The 12,492-nt window shown below is 37.8% G+C and overlaps 1 protein-coding gene across 2 annotated transcripts in view; it reads left to right on the plus strand.

Moving 5' to 3' along the window:
- Positions 1 to 12,492, plus strand: part of LOC142349235 (4-galactosyl-N-acetylglucosaminide 3-alpha-L-fucosyltransferase 9-like) — a 110,051-nt gene that overhangs the window by 52,135 nt on the left and 45,424 nt on the right. The gene's annotated exons all lie outside the window — the stretch shown is intronic.

Here is a 12,492-nt window from a genome sequence, read left to right on the forward strand (position 1 = left end):
TCCTTGACTAGACTGAAAAACGATTTATGTTGAAACACTAAATAGGTGTTTTCAGAGCTCGAAATTTAACAACGTATCGACAACTTTTTTTGTAGAACAGCTAGGCCAAAAAATCATTCGCTATCATACTCTTTGCCAATGTTGACACTCCTCCTTAGACCCTCAAATTAATTGAATAAGTCCTTGACTAGACTGAAAAACGATTTCTGTTGAAACACTTAATAGGTGTTTTCAGAGCTCGAAATTTAACAACGTATCGACAACTTTTTTTGTAGAACAGCTAGGCCAAAAAATGATTCGCTATCATACTCTATTCCAATGTTGACACTCCTCCTTAGACCCTCAAATTAATTGAACAAGTCCTTGACCAGACTGAAAAACGATTTATGTTGAAACACTAAATAGGTGTTTTCAGAGCTCAAAATTTAACAACGTATCGACAACTTTTTTTGTAGAACAGCTAGGCCAAAAAATCATTCGCTATCATACTCTATTCCAATGTTGACACTCCTCCTTAGACCCTCAAACAAATTGAATAAGTCCTTGACGAGACTGAAAAACGATTTATGTTGAAACACTAAATAGGTGTTTTCAGAGCTCGAAATTTAACAACGTATCGACAATTTTTTTTGTAGACCAGCTAAGTCAAAAATTCATTCGCTTTCAGACTCTAATCCAATGTTGACACTCCTCCTTAGACCCTCAAATAAATTGAATAAGTCCTTGACTAGACTGAAAAACGATTTATGTTGAAACACTAAATAGCTGTTTTCAGAGCTCGAAATTTAACAACGTATCGACAACTTTTTTTGTAGAACAGCTAGGCCAAAAAATCATTCGCTATCATACTCTATTCCAATGTTGACACTCCTCCTGAGACCCTCAAATTTATTGAATAAGTCCTTGACTAGACTGAAAAACGATTTCTGTTGAAACACTTAATAGGTGTTTTCAGAGCTCGAAATTTAACAACGTATCGACAACTTTTTTTGTAGAACATCTAGGCCAAAAAATCATTCGCTATCATACTCTATTACAATGTTGACACTCCTCCTTAGACCCTCAAATTAATGAATAAGTCCTTGACGAGACTGAAAAACGATTTATGTTGAAACACTAAATAGTTTATTTCAGAGCTCGAAATTTAACCACGAATCGACAATTTTTTTTGTAGACCAGCTAAGTCAAAAATTCATTCGCTTTCAGACTCTAATCCAATGTTGACACTCCTCCTTAGACCCTCAAATAAATTGAATAAGTCCTTGACTAGACTGAAAAACGATTTATGTTGAAACACTAAATAGGTGTTTTCAGAGCTCGAAATTTAACAACGTATCGACAACTTTTTTTGTAGAACAGCTAGGCCAAAAAATCATTCGCTATCATACTCTTTGCCAATGTTGACACTCCTCCTTAGACCCTCAAATTAATTGAATAAGTCCTTGACTAGACTGAAAAACGATTTCTGTTGAAACACTTAATAGGTGTTTTCAGAGCTCGAAATTTAACAACGTATCGACAACTTTTTTTGTAGAACAGCTAGGCCAAAAAATGATTCGCTATCATACTCTATTCCAATGTTGACACTCCTCCTTAGACCCTCAAATTAATTGAACAAGTCCTTGACCAGACTGAAAAACGATTTATGTTGAAACACTAAATAGGTGTTTTCAGAGCTCAAAATTTAACAACGTATCGACAACTTTTTTTGTAGAACAGCTAGGCCAAAAAATCATTCGCTATCATACTCTATTCCAATGTTGACACTCCTCCTTAGACCCTCAAACAAATTGAATAAGTCCTTGACGAGACTGAAAAACGATTTATGTTGAAACACTAAATAGGTGTTTTCAGAGCTCGAAATTTAACAACGTATCGACAATTTTTTTTGTAGACCAGCTAAGTCAAAAATTCATTCGCTTTCAGACTCTAATCCAATGTTGACACTCCTCCTTAGACCCTCAAATAAATTGAATAAGTCCTTGACTAGACTGAAAAACGATTTATGTTGAAACACTAAATAGCTGTTTTCAGAGCTCGAAATTTAACAACGTATCGACAACTTTTTTTGTAGAACAGCTAGGCCAAAAAATCATTCGCTATCATACTCTATTCCAATGTTGACACTCCTCCTGAGACCCTCAAATTTATTGAATAAGTCCTTGACTAGACTGAAAAACGATTTCTGTTGAAACACTTAATAGGTGTTTTCAGAGCTCGAAATTTAACAACGTATCGACAACTTTTTTTGTAGAACAGCTAGGCCAAAAAATCATTCGCTATCATACTCTATTCCAATGTTGACACTCCTCCTTAGACCCTCAAATTAATTGAACAAGTCCTTGACTAGACTGAAAAACGATTTATGTTGAAACACTAAATAGGTGTTTTCAGAGCTCAAAATTTAACAACGTATCGACAACTTTTTTTGTAGAACAGCTAGGCCAAAAAATCATTCGCTATCATACTCTATTCCAATGTTGACACTCCTCCTTAGACCCTCAAACTAATTGAATAAGTCCTTGACGAGACTGAAAAACGATTTATGTTGAAACACTAAATAGGTGTTTCCAGAGCTCGAAATTTAACAACGTATCGACAATTTTTTTTGTAGACCAGCTAAGTCAAAAATTCATTCGCTTTCAGACTCTAATCCAATGTTGACACTCCTCCTTAGACCCTCAAATAAATTGAATAAGTCCTTGACTAGACTGAAAAACGATTTATGTTGAAACACTAAATAGGTGTTTTCAGAGCTCGAAATTTAACAACGTATCGACAACTTTTTTGGTAGAATAGCTAGGTCAAAAATTCATTCCCTTTCATACTCTATTGCAATGTTGACACTCCTCCTTAGACACTCAAATTAATTGAATAAGTCCTTGACTAGACTGAAAAACGATTTATGTTGAAACACTTAATAGGTGTTTTCAGAGCTCGAAATTTAACAACGTACCGACAACTTTTTTTGTAGACCAGCTAGGTCAAAAATTCATTCACTTTCAGACTCTATTCTAATGTTGACACGCCTCCTTAGACCCTCAAATTAATTGAATAAGTCCTTGACTAGACTGAAAAACGATTTATGTTGAAACACTTAATAGATGTTTTCAGAGCTCGAAATTTGACAACGTATCGACAACTTTTTCTGTAGAACAGCTAGGCCAAAAAATCATCCATTATCCAACTCTATTCCAATGTTGACACTCCTCCATAGACCCTCAAATTAATTGAATAAGTCCTTGACTAGACTGAAAAACGATTTATGTTGAAACACTAAATAGGTGTTTTCAGAGCTCGAAATTTAACAACGTATCGACAACTTTTTTTGTAGACCAGCTAGGTCAAAAATTCAATCGCTTTCAGACTCTATTCTAATGTTTACACTCCTCCTTGGACCCTCAAATTAATTGAATAAGTCCTTGACCAGACTGAAAAACGATTTATGTTGAAACACTAAATAGGTGTTTTCAGAGCTCGCAATTTAACAACGTATCGACAACTTTTTTTGTAGACCAGCTAGGTCAAAAATTCATTCGCTTTCAGTCTCTATTCTAATGTTTACACTCCTCTTTGGACCCTCAAATTAATTGAATAAGTCCTTGACTAGACTGAAAAACGATTTATGTTGAAACACTAAATAGGTGTTTTCAGAGCTCGAAATTTAACAACGTATCAACAACTTTTTTTGTAGACCAGCTAGGTCAAAAATTCATTCGCTTTCAGACTCTATTCTAATGTGTACACTCCTCCTTGGACCCTCAAATTAATTGAATAAGTCCTTGACTAGACTGAAAAACGATTTATGTTGAAAAACTAAATAGGTGTTTTCAGAGCTCGAAATTTAACAAAGTATCGCCAACTTTTTTTGTAGACCAGCTAGGTCAAAAATTCATTCCCTTTCATACTCTATTGCAATGTTGACACTCCTCCTTAGACACTCAAATTAATTGAATAAGTCCTTGACTAGACTGAAAAACGATTTATGTTGAAACACTTAATAGGTGTTTTCAGAGCTCGAAATTTAACAACGTATCGACAACTTTTTTTGTAGACCAGCTAAGTCAAAAATTCATTCGCTTTCAGACTCTATTCTAATGTTTACACACCTCCTTGGACCCTCAAATTAATTGAATAAGTCCTTGACTAGACTGAAAAACGATTTATGTTGAAACACTAAATAGGTGTTTTCAGAGCTCGAAATTTAACAACGTATCGACAACTTTTTTCGTAGACCAGCTAGGTCAAAAATTCAATCGCTTTCTGGTTCTATTCGGAGTTTGACACTGCTCCCTAGACCCTCAAACTAATTGAATTAGTCCTTCACTAGGTTGAAAAACTTTACGTTGATATCTAGTTTGACACAAAGTATTAATCATGCTCAAAGTGTTTTAGCAGTTTCACAAAATACAATTGATCGTATGAAATCCGGATTAATTTGCAGGATATATCATCGACGTCATAGTGAAGAGTCTCTTCCGTTTGTTCAACAGCAAAACCTAGAGGTTCAAACTTTTCGCAGCACTCGGCAAAGTCAGTTCCTTCTAAGTTAATGGCAAGTCTTTCTAAAATTTTAAAGACGCGAATCAAGCATCGCACTGTTCCATTGTCATAAAATGCAATCAATTGTCCCACTTTTGCATCTTTTCCGATCTCAACATAGCTATTACTAGTGCTTCGGGAGTAGCAGGCGCAATCAAGAAGAAACTTTCCGTCATATCGGCAGAAAATTTTAGCGGAGGGGAACTGATCAACCAACATTTTAACTTCCTGTGTTTCAACTAACCCGTAGTCTTCTTTAATTGGCAGTTTTTTCCCGAGTAAATTTGAAACCAAAGGTTTCAAAGAATCGTCTTTTAGATCTGACAGCATCAGTTCGCGATTTCGGATATATCTTTGAACTAATAACTTGCACGTGTTAACTGTTCCAGTTATAGGCCGGATTAGATAATGATTAGCAGATTCAAAAAGTGACGCAGAAGTGGTCCACAGGGGTCCAAAAAAATCACATTGCCAAGCGAGGTGCCGCAACAGATGAAAATTAATCGACTCAAATTGTCTTCCTGGGTATTTGAAATGCATATTTCTACAAAAAGCTTCCAAAAGCAATCCACATAAAGAAGCATTTTCCCCACTCTCATAGAGCGAACGAAGTGCAAAAACAAGGTAGTTTAAATCACGGATATCTGAATATTCGTTAAGAAGAGGTCGGAAAACAATCGGCGCTAGATACAGGAGATACATTTTTAATTCATTTGCTTTGAATTGCTTCAAGTTATCAAGAGAACGAACACTTCGCTTAAACTCTGACGGTAATTTTAGATTGACTGTTGCATACTCAATTGAGACTGGAGATCCACTGATCTCAAAAAGAAACTCCAACAAGTCTTTAGCAACACCTTTAGAAATTTGGTGCATCGTATCTATAGGGGCAGTGAGAGGAAGATTTGGAATAACTTTAAACACATAAGGGTAACCTTGAACACCTTTGCTATCAATTTCGGGATCGTCTTCTTTGTTTGATTTCCTGTAATCAACATCGCCGCTTTCAAACAGGATAGATTGGCGATAATGATTTTCCGGTTTTCTCATTTTCAAATCTTCGCTGTGAGGGTAAAAGTGGGCCCCAAGCCTATGCTTGCTTCTCATTTCACATAAAGTGCAACCATAATACCCGTTAAATTTTTTCATTTTAAGGACACTACTCTTGCAAGGAAGATCTACAATTAAGGCAATTGTCTTAAATTTTGCATCAAAAACATAGTCCTCAGCGTTTACAGTGAACTTTCTTGATATTTCCTGTTGATAACTTTTGAAGATATCGTCCCAAGGCAAATCCCCACTTCCATACCAAACACTACAGAGAACAATATTCGCATATTTCGATCGAAGAATTGGTGGCAGATCCGCTAAAGCAACCCACACAGGGTATGCCGACTCGTTCGCACTATCACGAACAATGGCTCCATCTGTATTCACAATCAGTCGGAGGCGCATGCAGTCACCTTCTAAGACGGGTTCCAAATTCAAGTCTTTATATTGTTCTCGGGTTGAACTGTACCTCAGAATATTTTCGTGATTTTTCTCTACAACAGATCTAAGATGTTCAGAAAAATGCAGACAAATCAACTCGCCATTATCGTAACACGTGTGACTTTTAGTATAGTTATTTGAGAGTTCAGGAATCAGCATTTTCACGCTGAAAGGCGTCGGGAACCCAGAATTAGGATGAATAAATTGCTCTCGTTTAATCAAATCATATAGAAGTTCGTCCGAGCCCCCATGTTTTGCCACAAGGGTTAGAAGCGAAATTAGGGCATTGTGGACTGTAACGTTGGAGTTCCCACATAGAATGTTCTCGGGAAAATTCAGTTGAGGAAAACTTGATGAGCTAACTAATGGCGTTCTGTCTGGGCTTCGTTCGCTACTTGTTTCCGACTGATCATCAGTTGTAAAAAAGGAGTAGCCGCGTGCTGCAACGGAAGACGATATCACTTGATCAGAAATCGGAACTGGATCATAATCTGATAGAAATGGTTGCTCGTCATCAATTTGACCGGAAAAACTTGCTGTCTGTTCAATAAAGCCGTCAATTACTTCAACAGGATCAGTTTTAGAAGATCGGTGCACCTTGACGCTACCCTTGTGCTGTCTTCCCAACCTTCTTTTCCTGTATATTGCCTTACTATTAACAGAAATCTCCCCAACGGTATCTTTTTCAGAGAAAGTGCCAACAGATTCTGCAAGAGCATTTCCTACATCTGAATCATCCGACGACGTCTCGTTTTCAGTTAAATGACTAAACAAAAGAGGGGAGCCAATTTTTGACTGCTTTTTTGTTGGGCTTGAAACATGCGTGCCTTCTGAAGAATTGTCTGAACTCGGGCCTTCAAACTCTGAACGATTTTCACAAGAAGCAAAAAATTTTCCCTCCTGATTGCTCGCATCTGGTTCAATTCGAGAAGAGTGTTTTTCAGCACAATAATCACATTTGCACTCTCCAAAGCTGCCAAAAAAAGAATCTCCGTAATCGACTGTTATTTCCTCGCCTGGTTTTATTGACCGTATGACTTGAAGTCTCAATGCTTTATACGGCAAATAATTGCAGCTGTATCCCTGGAAATAACGTGTGTTAGGATAACAACTGTGATTGACAAATCTTGTCACTCCAAGCAATACCACTTCCTTCTCCGTAAAACTGCTTTTCATAATTGAAAGGGGGCTCAGTTTTTCTTTCAAACTATCGGGAATTTCTTCAATTATTCCAACAATGTCCTCCAGTGGCTCAAATTTTGGCTTCAGCAATTTCCCAGTTACATTGAAAAAGCCAAAACCTCCAAACTTATCCGGCAAAATTCTGTAACCTCTATTATCTGCCTCCCGGTACAGTTTCGAAAAGCCTTCTAAAGTCTTGGCAAGAGTTGAATTCGAGCTCACCTCATTAAGAAAATCTGAGAAGTCATCAATTTTGTACATCATCATTGGCCTACGCTCTTGCGGCTTCAAAATATTGGACACAACAAAAGCATCAGCTATCACTAGCTTTTCACAAACTGACATTTCGCACCTGAAGAGCCATATTCGCAATCAATACTATATGAACATAACCGAATATTGTTGGTTCAGTTGCGCTGTAACAACAGAACGCGCGACAAAAAAGTGTTAGCGGAAAATGCATTAGAAAGACATGACTAAAATAACTGCGAGCAATTAGAACTGGGAAAACAAAACTTGAATTCACTCAAATTTTTCAATCTGACCAAGATGCTTCCAGAAAAGCTATCTTCAAGCTATTTTAACAAACAATTAAACAACATAATTTAGAGTTTGGCACCGAAAACATTTGTAACTTGATTTAAAAACCAATAAATTGACTCCTAGTAAATTCTCAGCACAAACACACGTGACTGAACAGATTAAAACTGCGATTTGACTTCTGGCAATCAATGATAAACTTTAAACAATAATTCTAATTAACACTAAATCTAAATAACTCTAATTCTATTTAAGCTTCGTCATCTAATTGCTCTTGAGTATTGGATCTTTCGACAGAATAGTCACTTGGTTGGAACGAACTGTTAGTTGCCGTAGCAGTAACATGACCTTCGTTTTCAGCAAACCTGCAGCTGTCTAGAACGAACTGATTGTACGATTTCCTTGCCACTTTGTAGGCAAGATTTGGAGTTGCCGGATACTTCTGACGCACTACATTTTTGAATTTTTCCGAAAGCTCGTCAGATACCGGAGAACGAATTTTGTCCGCCGTTCGCTTCGGGGAAATCAGCTTGTTAATTTCTCCAGAAGAAAAGAGATGAGTGCCAATCGAACGTCCAAATGATCCCACATCGCTTCCTGCGGAGATAGTCATTAAATCAAATCCATCATGGAGGACTGGCGTTTGTTGTACCTCCCATTCGGGATACTCATCCACGCTTTGGAAGTTGTGTTTCAAGTAGGGGATCTCCTCTTTTAACAGCAGTCGCTATAAAAGCAGCCTTTTAGAAACTCTCAATAACAATTAAAAGACAAAAAATTATACCTTTATCTCAAAGATTAACCAATCATTAGGTATTTCCAGATCAAAATTTTCAAAAGCTCTTTTCTGAAGCTCATTAGCCGTAAAAAGACCTTTCCTACCTTAATAACAAAGACTGCCTGGTTTTTATGTATCTGTAGAAGAATATCTAGAAGCTGAATTTCCAAACTCATTCACGATAAAAAGACCGTCATATGTTTATAAAAAAGATTACCTGATCCTTTAGTGTTTCTAGAAGAAAATTCCTTCTCTTGGTCTGCCTCACACACTCTTCATTAAAAGCTTTCATCAAAGAAGCCATTCTCATTTCGTGAGCGTTGGCAAACTCTTCAAACATGTCGCAATCAGAATCTGGATCTGAGTCTTGACCACGATTGGCGGGTGTAAGCTTTGGACAAGGTGGTAAATCACGCAATTCAATTGGCCCCACTTGTGTTGGAGTCTTCAATGTCGTCTCCTTGGAGGTAATTCGAGGTTTCTTTGATTGATTTGGAGACCCGCCTAAAGCCGGCAAGGAGCTTTGCTTGGTATTCGTGCCAGTCTTTGATAGGAAGTTCACGTCATCAAAGACTTGTCGTTTACGATCGACCTTAACAAACGTGACTTTCAAGCTTTCAGGTCTCACACCACTTTTCAATTGCGCCTCATATTTTTTGTAGACTTCTTTTGCAGTTTTTTTGGAACCCTTGAAGAGCAATCGACACGAAACATCCATGCCATCAATTTTCAAAGTCGTAGTTTTATTTTCTTCCAACGTCGATCGTTGGATATAGCTGAAATTTTCTGGCCATAGCTCACTGATAACACCCAATAGATGCACTTCCTTAGAGCCAACGAAAATCCATTTCTGTTCTGCTTTCATCAGAGATAGTTTGACTGAGTTGTTTATCTCGACTTCAGAATCAGATTCATTTAGTCTTTTTGTGGGGTTTACTCGTGTTCTCGAGGATGGTCCTGCCGTTTCAAATTGGTTATCAATTGCTTCATTGGAGCCACGTGCTAACATTGGTTGACTAAATGAACATCCCTCGAATGTCAATTTCCTTTGATGAGCTGGCTGCTGCAGAGGTTCCTTGTCAATAGAGAGAGAATACTTATTTTTCTTGTTTTTGCCAGATTTTTTCATTGTATCTAAAAATTGCGCCAACAGGAAGTTATTTATGGAATAACGCAGCAAAACTTTCCAAGCTGGAAAAACTTCGTGTGCCAGAATCCTCTCAGAGAACTCACCTATAATGATGAACTTGCACTCCAATGCTTGTTTAATTAGAACTACGGCTTGTTGATTTGAAAAATCCACCCTTTTTATCAATCAAAAAGATTTCAAAACAGTTGGGGATAACAAGAGGCTCAATTAATTTGCTTGCTTATCGAGGACAAAATCAAAACGATTAAGGAATAAAATCCTGCTTATGAAATTCTCATCACAAAATATGCCAAACTCGTATTAAAACTATAACAATACTAGCTCATCTGCTATGCCAACAGGGTAAATAATGTTTAAGTACATCAAATCTAACATCAAACTTCTTAATGTAAAACTAAACCATTTCACTCAGAGCGACTAACAAACTAATCAAACTAAAAACCTCGCGCCTCATCTCCGACTTCTGACTCTTCTCTCTTTGAATCACTGTTTTTCAAATCTTTACTCTGTTTTCTCCCGAGGAAGTTCTTTCTATTTCTTCCCGCTTGATTTGCAGCTTTACGAGCTCTTGGGTAGACTTCTGTGAACTTGGCTTTACCATAAAGTCTTTTGATGTGAGCTAAAACCAACTTATCAATCTAACAGTGCCCAATCTATTGTAGTGATGAAACAAAAACTAAACACACCCTTAAATTGAGCTACTTTTTCCGGAGTTGCGGCAACACGTTGATCGTGGTTACTTTTACAAGGCGAAATCATTTTCTCGGTCAAACCGTCACAGTTCCAAATTTTGGTTCTTAGTTTCTTGCCAGCGTCCTCTGTATTTTTCACGTAACCAAGGTCATACAAGTCAATTCCTTCAAGAAATCGAACACACGCGACGCCATCAGCTTCATTTTCTGGTACTGCACTTTCTTCCTCTTCGTTAATTTTCGTCCCTTCATGGCCCTACAAGAACCCAAAAATGGTCATCGAGGACAAGCAGCTAATAATTGCACGAAAACTAACCAATGACTTAAAACTTTGCACTTCTTGCTCAAGTTTTTTGTTGTAGTCTGCCATAGCCTGGGCATGATCATTTATAAAGCTAGCAAATTTCGCTTCGTCAGACTTGAGGAGAGCACATACATCCTTGTGGTGGTAGCAGCACTGAACAAAAATAATTTTACGTTAGGAACCTTACTGGCAAGAATCTTACTATTTTTAAGAAGACTTTTTTATTTTTAAAAATGACAAACCATAGAATCCAAGTTGCTTTTTTTCTTCGTTTCTCTTATCAATTCAGAGAGCCTCGTGTCATTGTCCGCTTTTCTTTTCACTGGCTCTTTATAAACACTCTTAGTCATCAAGTCCTTTTGGTGAGAACTCTCAATAACAGCCATATAGTTGTCACTTCCAGAGGCTGAAATTTCAACTCCATTTTTACTGCTTTCCTCTCTCACAACTACATTCGTTAAATTATCTGATCCCTTTTCTGTCACTTGTTTTTCAAGCTTTCGATAGCTGCCCACGGGGATGGTCTTCGACTGCAGAGATTTCAACTTCTTTTCCTCCAGGATATCCGCATCATACCTCCGTTTCACATCAGCTTCGGCGCCTTTACAGATTAAGTAGTAGCTTTGCTTACCTGTTTCTAGGTTTAAGATTACTTCACTCAATAGCTGTAGATTTATTTTCTGCGTTATGACCATTTTTAGCCATCGGTCATCAATCAAATTTAAGAACTGTAGGTCTCCCGCTTCATTTCTGAACAAATAACAGAACAACTTATTGAGTGGCATCACTTCTGAAAACTAAAATTGGCGAAGTAACTTTTGGGATGAGATGCTATAAGTGGGAAGCAGTGGAGCAATTTGGATCCAGTTAAAAATTACGCAAGTAAATCTAATCATTTGTTCACATAGGCAACAGCAGACAAAACACCCCCTGTACAAGCTCGCAGATACTTTTAAATTATTTAAGCCGCAGCGAGCAGTTCGCCCGCAGAAAAAGTACGCTATTAGACCTATTTCGCAGCAGACAAAATGCCCACTGATTTACGCAAGTAAATCTAATCAATTATTATCATAGGCCGCAGCAGACAAAACGCCCGCTGTACAAGTCCGCAGATACTTCTATTTCATTTAAGCCCCAGCGAGCAATTCGCCCGCTGAAAAAGTACGCTATAAGACCTATTTCGCAGCAGACAAAATGTCCACTGAATTACGCAAGTAAATCTAATCTATTATTCTCATAGGCCGCAGCAGACAAAACGCCCGCTGTACAAGTCCGCAGATATTTCTATTTTATTTAAGCCGCAGCGAGCAATTCGCCCGCTGAAAAAGTACGCTATAAGACCTATTTCGCAGCAGACAAAATGTCCACTGAATTACGCAAGTAAATCTAATCTATTATTCTCATAGGCCGCAGCAGACAAAACGCCCACTGTACAAGTCCGCAGATATTTCTATTTTATTTAAGCCGCAGCGAGCAATTCGCCCGCTGAAAAAGTACGCTATTAGACCTATTTCGCAGCAGACAAAATGTCCACTGAATTACGCAAGTAAATCTAATCAATTATTCTCATAGGCCGCAGCAGACAAAACGCCCGCTGTACAAGTCCGCAGATATTTCTATTTTATTTAAGCCGCAGCGAGCAATTTGCCCGCTGAAAAAGTACGCTATTAGACCTATTTCGCAGCAGACAAAATGTCCACTGAATTACGCAAGTAAATCTAATCAATTACTCTCATAGGCCGCAGCAGACAAAACGCCCGCTGTACAAGTCCGCAGATATTTCTATTTTATTTAAGCCGCAGCGAGCAATTCA

Source organism: Convolutriloba macropyga, chromosome 11, assembly GCF_964194025.1.
Source record: "Convolutriloba macropyga chromosome 11, txConMacr16.3, whole genome shotgun sequence".
NCBI lineage: Eukaryota > Metazoa > Xenacoelomorpha > Acoela > Convolutidae > Convolutriloba > Convolutriloba macropyga.